The sequence below is a fragment of the Trachurus japonicus genome, chromosome 19 (assembly GCF_045865225.1).
Source record: "Trachurus japonicus isolate A0001 chromosome 19, Traja_1.0".
Taxonomy (NCBI): Eukaryota; Metazoa; Chordata; class Actinopteri; order Carangiformes; family Carangidae; genus Trachurus; species Trachurus japonicus.
The window spans coordinates 12,843,478-12,850,606 of NC_140925.1; positions in this window are offsets into that span (position 1 = coordinate 12,843,478).

Below are 7,129 nucleotides of genomic sequence, written 5' to 3' on the forward strand. Positions count from 1 at the left end.
CTAACGTTTTTTTTTTTTGACCAAAAATTTAAATTTCTCCAAACTTGGATATATCATCTGGGGTTCCGAGGGGAGACCAACGCAGAAGGTTTGGTTGAAATCGGGCCGGTGGTTTTGGAGAAAATGACCAAAAACCAAACAGTCGATTTTAAAAAGACGACAGGCGCGCGGCTTACGTTTTTTTTTTTTGACCAAAAATTTAATTTCTCCAAACTCGGCTATATCATCTGGGGGTCCGAGGGAGTCCAACGCAGAAGTTTTGGTTGAAATCGGGCCGGTGGTTTTGGAGAAAATGACCAAAAACCAAACAGGCGATTTTAAAAAGACCACAGGCGCGCGGCTTACGGTTTTGTTTTTTTGACCAAAAAATTTAATTTCTCCAAACTCGGATATATCATCTGGGGGTCGAGGGAGTCCAACGCAGAAGGTTTTGGTTGAAATCGGGCCGGTGGTTTTTGGAGAAAATGACCAAAAACCAAACAGGCCATTTTAAAAAGACGACAGGGGGGGTGTTACTTTTTTTTATTAACCAAAAATTAAAATTACTTCAAATTTCTCCAAACTCGGATATATCATCTGGGGTTCCGAGGGGAGTCCAACGCAGAAGGTTTGGTTGAAATCGGGCCGGTGGTTTTGGAGAAAATGACCAAAAACCAAACAGGCCATTTTAAAAAGACGTCAGGGCGCGCGCCTAAGTTTTTTTTTTTGACCAAAAAATTAAAATTTCTCCAAACTCGGATATATCATCTGGGGGTCCGAGGGGAGACCAACGCAGAAGGTTTGGTTGAAATCGGGCCGGTGGTTTTGGAGAAAATGACCAAAAACCAAACAGGCGATTTTAAAAAGACGACAGGCGCGCGGCTTACGTTTTTTTTTTTTGACCAAAAATTTAATTTCTCCAAACTCGGATATATCATCTGGGGGTCCGAGGGGAGTCCAACGCAGAAGTTTTGGTTGAAATCGGGCCGGTGGTTTTGGAGAAAATGACCAAAAACCAAACAGGCCATTTTAAAAAGACGACAGGGGGGGGTGTTACTTTTTTTTTTTTTTTGACCAAAAATTTAAATTTCTCCAAACTCGGATATATCATCTGGGGGTCCGAGGGGAGTCCAACGCAGAAGTTTTGGTTGAAATCGGGCCGGTGGTTTTGGAGAAAATGACCAAAAACCAAACAGGCGATTTTAAAAAGACCACAGGCGCGCGGCTTACGGTTTTGTTTTTTTGACCAAAAATTTAATTTCTCCAAACTCGGATATATCATCTGGGGGTCCGAGGGGAGTCCAACGCAGAAGGTTTGGTTGAAATCGGGCCGGTGGTTTTGGAGAAAATGACCAAAAACCAAACAGGCCATTTTAAAAAGACGACAGGGGGGGGTGTTACTTTTTTTTATTAACCAAAAATTAAAATTACTTCAAATTTCTCCAAACTCGGATATATCATCTGGGGTTCCGAGGGGAGTCCAACGCAGAAGGTTTGGTTGAAATCGGGCCGGTGGTTTTGGAGAAAATGACCAAAAACCAAACAGGCCATTTTAAAAAGACGTCAGGCGCGCGCCTAACGTTTTTTTTTTTTGACCAAAAATTTAAATTTCTCCAAACTCGGATATATCATCTGGGGGTCCGAGGGGAGACCAACGCAGAAGGTTTGGTTGAAATCGGGCCGGTGGTTTTGGAGAAAATGACCAAAAACCAAACAGGCGATTTTAAAAAGACGACAGGCGCGCGTGTAACCCAGGTTACTAGGCCCTTATCCTAGTCCAGCTATCAGTTAATTGATTAGATCAATAAATTAATAAATGATAAATAAATAGATGTGACAAATAAATAAATAGAGTTTGATTTAAAATAATCTTACATAAAATAAATAAATAGGATTTATGATTAAAATCATAAATATGTCAATAAATAGATTTAAAAGATTAATATACACACGTTTATTTACATCTGTTTTAAAAAGAATGTTTTTTTTATTTCAAGCGTGGCGAATGTGCCTTTCTGGAAGTGTAAAAGATTCAGGTGACATGAGGAGTTCACGTGATGTGAAGCGGAGTAACCAATCAGACGCCATCAGGGTGTACGTGCAGGCGTGTTGTTGTTTTTTCTCTCTCTCTCTGCCGGACCGTCGTCGAGGTGGCTGCATGCTAAGCTTCGGCTGCAGATATTACCGTTTTGTGAAAGAAAGTCAGATATTCCAAGTCTGAGTTAAGTTTTTATCGTCGGTGCAGAGAGCGAAGCCTTTTCTTTTGCCGTGGGTTGGAAGCGGACCGTGTGTTTTGTGACGGAGACGGAGGAGAACCGGAACCTGGACAGACGAGCCGTGTATTCTTCCTTGTGCCCGGAGTGTGTGTGTGTATGTGAAGTTTGAGCCTCTGGCCGGGTCTTTTTCTTTGGTATGGATTCCTGGGTTTGAGATCTGCACAACTACTTCTTCTGCTGAGGATTTCCTCCTGTTCTGTAAGGTAGAAGGGACCTCAGTGGTCGTGGCGAGCTACCCAAAACAGAGACTGTGATTTATTCAGAGACTGAATTTATTGGAAACTGTGGTCGATATCTCATGTGTGTGTTGACACTGTAAAACATTTTTTTCTTTTATTCATTTTATTAGGGCCCGAGCGGCGACTGCAAGTCGCCCAGCGAAAGCCCTATTGTAATTGCTCTGTTTATTATTATTCTTTCTTTCTTTCTTTCATTCTTTTTCTCTCAAAAGGATCGCATTTTTGGAGGCTTCAACATGCCCCAAAATGCGTAAATTTTGGCATGCACATCAGGACTGGCGAAAAATTTGATATTTTAAAGTCGTTGGAAATGGGCGTGGCCAAATGGCTAAATAGCGCCCCCTAGAAAATTTCAAAACATCAGCCCCGCCTTTGTGTGTCACCTAGACGAATGAAATTTAATGGGTTTATAGAACATGGCAAGACACACAAAAAAGCCTCTTAATGTCATGGTGAAATCACAACAGGAAGTCGGCCATTTTGATTTGAATTTTTGACCTGTTTGATCTAACTTCTCCTACAGATTTTGTCCGATTGACTTCAAATTGGCTAGAGACCACCGAGATGCCACTCTATTCAAAAGTTGTGCTCCGCAGGTCTCTAGGTCAAAGGGCGTGGCTTCTGGGGCCTTGAGGATTTTGGCGACTTTTCGTTTGCTCGCCATTTCACCTTCGAACAGCTCTAACGCCCACATACTTTATCCGATCAACTTCAAACTTGCTGGACATAATGTTGGCTCCGCCCTGAACGTCCCGATATATTAATTTCCTACGTCACTCATAGCGCCCCCTGGTGGTAACAGGAAGTGGCCAGGTTTTACCTTAACGTGTACTGATGCCACATAGTTGACCCCATCAACTTCATTCCACTTCTACAACATGCAGAACCAGTTGGTGAAGCTCCATCATGAACGCTGTGAAGCTACGAGTAATGGCGTCCGTGTGGCGACGCGGCGACCATTCCTCGCCATTAAAATACGTTTGCCTTTATGATGGCTTTAATGAACTCGTATCAACATGAAAATTGGTACACAGGTCCAGGGTCACGACCTCAACGTCTCCATATGCTCGTAGGCGATCTCACTCATGTTGCCCCCTAGTGGAAACAGGAAGTGGCATATTTTACATCAACATTGTCCGATTTCCTCCAAACTTCACATGTGTGATGAGGGGCTGACCCTGAACACACCTGCATGCATCCCATTACTGCCCCCTAGTGGATGAACCATTAACTGCTCGTAACTCCCTCATGCTTTGTCCGATTCACTCCAAACTTCACAAGAGTGATGAGGGGCCGCCCCTGAACGCACCCACCTACAACTGCTTAGCGCCACCTGGTGGATGAACAAAACATTGCAGCCCCGACATGCCTCAGGCCCCGCGGTCGCATGTGTGAGCGAGGGCCCGTCATCGCCGCTTGCGGCTTTAATTTATTTTATTTCTTTATTCAAAACAATATAACACACTTAAAACTTACCTGATGGTTGTGTCAATTCTTTACTCTGTCACTCAATGCATATTGCCAATACCCCTTTCTCCTAGAGCGATCTAGACTTCTGATTTACTAGTCCACGAGGTACTTAATGCACTGATAAAATATCTGTATCTCCTAGTTTTAAAAAATCAACAATTAGAGCTAAGGCAGGTTACAGAGACTTGGCGAGCCAGCCAGGAGAAAGTGGAGTATTATTGAGTGACACGAGTAAAAGGGTAATCAACAATATAGTACAATGGACATAGTGAAAGATGAAAAGATAAATGTTCGTAACTCAGTTATTGTTATTGGGTTAACTCAAACTGAAGTAGATGAGGAGCTTGAGAGCCACCTGAAATGCTATGGGTCTATTAGCAGAGTACTAGTCATTGATGATCCAAAATCAGAGTATCATCTCTGCTCCATTGTGGAATTTTCAAATAGCTCTGCAATGCACACATTTAGACCTATATTGCCAAAAGAGTATCAGAGCTCAGCTAATGCAAATGTTACCTTTAAGGTGCTCTCCTTAGATAGTGTTTACACTAGCACTGCTAGCAGCAGCGCCACCAAGGGGTATCTTGAGGAACTGCAAGCCATAGCTGATAAAAGTGGGAAGTCATTTGAAAGTGTACTTCAAGAGGAACTGATGAAGATGAGTGCAGGTAAAGTTGTGAACCTCCCCGCTGACACTGCACCAGTCGAAGACTCTCAGTTGAACACATCTGATGCAACTGTTCAGGGGATTGAAAATATTAAAGCGCCATCACAGGTCGTGCAACAGCCCTCTCTCCTGCTTGGATCTGTCTCACCTGAGATAGTCAGGAACTTACCAGCTGTGTTCCCACCATCTCCTTCACCCAGTCGTGATCAGCGTGGATTGAGAGGTGATGCCCGAGCAGCATCAACACCAGCTCTGCGAAGGCTCGAGGCCGCTGCTCCGAGTCCACAGGTAACGTCTTTACCTATCAGTGTGAATGATCAGTTGCAGCCTGCTGTGTTGACAGCCGCTCCATCGCCTAGCATGGCTGCTAACTTGAACACTCAACACCCAGCGTCCCAGTCCATCAAAGCCAGTGGTAATGGTGACAGTGCTGCAGTGACACATTCAGTACTTACCATGAGTGATGTTAATCCTCCTGCTGTACAACGGGTCGTTGTTGAACATGTCATGAGAGCTAATGAAGCTATGTCTCCCATGCACTCTTCATTTCGCCTCAGACCTTTTTCTGGAAAGTTTCCTCGTCCAAACAGTGAACTTGACTTTGACACCTGGAGAGCAAATGTTGATTTATTCTTGACAGATCCATCCATGTCTGACCTGCACAGAACACGCAAGATCTTGGACAGCTTATTGCCTCCAGCTACCGATGTTATTAAGCATGTCAGTCCTCAAGCTTTGCCATCAGTGTATCTTCAGCTGTTGGATTCAGTTTATGGCTCTGTAGAGGATGGAGATGAGCTGTTAGCCAAGTTTATGGGGACACTGCAGAACAACGATGAGAAGCCATCTGATTACCTGAACCGCTTGCAGGTCGCTCTGAGTGCTGTGGTCAGACGAGGTGGTATCGCTGAGAGTGAACGAGACCGCTACCTCCTGAAGCAGTTCTGTCGAGGCTGCTGGAATGATGCGTTGATCGCTGACCTCCAGCTGGAGCGAAAAACAAAAACCCCACCCTCGTTTGCAGAACTGGTGCTCCTGATCAGAACAGAGGAAGACAGACAGGCAAGTAAACACAACCGTATGAAAAAACACCTTGGACTGCAGAAGTCAAGTTCTGCTGTCCCAAAGTTCAGAGCTGCATCACAACAGTTAGCTGCATACAGCTGTGCTCCACCTGAGAAAGAAACAACTGATACTGACGTCTTAAAGAAACAGCTCAACGAAATACAAGCCCAGGTTGCTGTCATGCAGACTGCAAGTCCACGCAAAGCCAAAGTCAACTGTCCTGACACAAATGAAATCAGCACATTGAAAAGACAAATCACAGACATTAAAGCACAAGTAGCCGATATCAGGAAGGTAACTAATGAAGCTAAAAACGACCACCTAGAAGCAACAGAGATCAAAGCATTGAAACATCAGCTTGCCTTTCTTCAAGCACAGGTGAGTCCACCACAAGTTCAGAGTCACCAGATACCATCGCCTGCATTCTCCAGAGACTTTTCCACGACAGCTCGACACCAGTCGCCCAACACAAGAGTGAGCAGACCAGCCAGTTCAGGGCCAACAGCAAACAGCCGGCCCCGTCCGTGGTACTGTTTCCGCTGCGGTGGAGACGCTCACTTGGCAGTCAACTGTGAGAGCGAACCCAATCCTCTCCTCGTTGAGGAAAAGAGACAGCTGCTAAGAGAGAAACAACGACAATGGGATCAGCAAAATGGCAGCACTGGTATCCAGCAGTTAAACTACTAGAAGCCCCTGTTGCAGGGCAAACAGGGACTAAAACAAGCAAACGCCCTAGAAAAACCAAGCGAGTGGCTAGCAAGTGTGGTAATGCTAACATCACCTCCACCATACTGCCGTCCAAACTAGTTGGAACAAAATGCACTGCTCAAGTTACAATTGAAGGTCACAAAGTTAACTGCCTGCTAGACACAGGATCTCAGGTGACCACTGTCCCGCTGTCATTTTTTCAAACTCACCTGTCCCATCATTCCTTGAAATCGCTGGACGATCTTTTGGATGTAGAGCTGCAAGTAGAGGGAGCCAATGGAGAAGCGGTGCCTTACCTCGGGTACGTGGAGCTTAACCTGTTGTTTCCAGAGGAGTTTTTGGGAAAAGAAATTGAAGTACCTACGTTAGTGTTGGTGGTCCCTGATGTAAGCAGTGTGCCTCAAATCCTCATTGGCACCAACTCATTAGACGTCCTCTATTCCAGCTATGTTGAAGAACATGATTGCCGCCCTCAGTCGTTCCTCCCTGGCTACAGAGTGGTTTTGAAAATCCTTGAAGTACGGAAAAAGCAGGCAAGTACTGGAGCTCTTGGGCTGATCAAAGTGCGGAGTAACACCCCTGAAATGGTGCCAGCGGGCAGCACGGTCGTTGTGGAGGGGCAGGTCCACCTCAGTGGTGCTCACCAGGATAAGTGGGCAGTTGTAGAGGCTGCGTCTGCGTCGTCCCTTCCTGGCGGACTGTTGGTTGCTAGCTCCCTGTGCACC